Raw genomic sequence first — 380 nt, 5'->3', positions numbered from 1 at the left:
CCCCCATAAACCCAGGTAAATCTGTGAACGTGGTTCGGCTTCGTCGTACAGCGTTATCCACCTTGCGAGGGAGTGAACGTCTCCCAGCCTGGGCTGACCACTTCCATGTCAGCTGACGAGCGACAAGGGCTTAAAATCGCAATACTTGGGGAAAAACCCAGCACTGCCCGGTGCCGGCAGTCCCGCACCGCGTCAGGCACGGCACCTCGCCCAGGTACGCCTTCATGGAGCACAGTCCCCACGACCCCACGGCGAGGAGCGAGGCGCCGGGGGCCTGCAAGGTCCCCGCCTCGCAGCCGCCCCGCGCCTCCGCCCCCTCAGCCGCGGGCCTCGGACCAAGCCCGGGGGGATCCACCGCAGCCCCGCGCCCGCCGCGGGGG

Source organism: Haliaeetus leucocephalus, unplaced genomic scaffold, assembly GCF_000737465.1.
Source record: "Haliaeetus leucocephalus isolate CR32 unplaced genomic scaffold, Haliaeetus_leucocephalus-4.0 Scaffold0, whole genome shotgun sequence".
Taxonomy (NCBI): Eukaryota; Metazoa; Chordata; class Aves; order Accipitriformes; family Accipitridae; genus Haliaeetus; species Haliaeetus leucocephalus.
The sequence above is the reverse complement of the archived record's forward strand: the minus strand, read 5'-3'. Positions refer to the sequence as shown.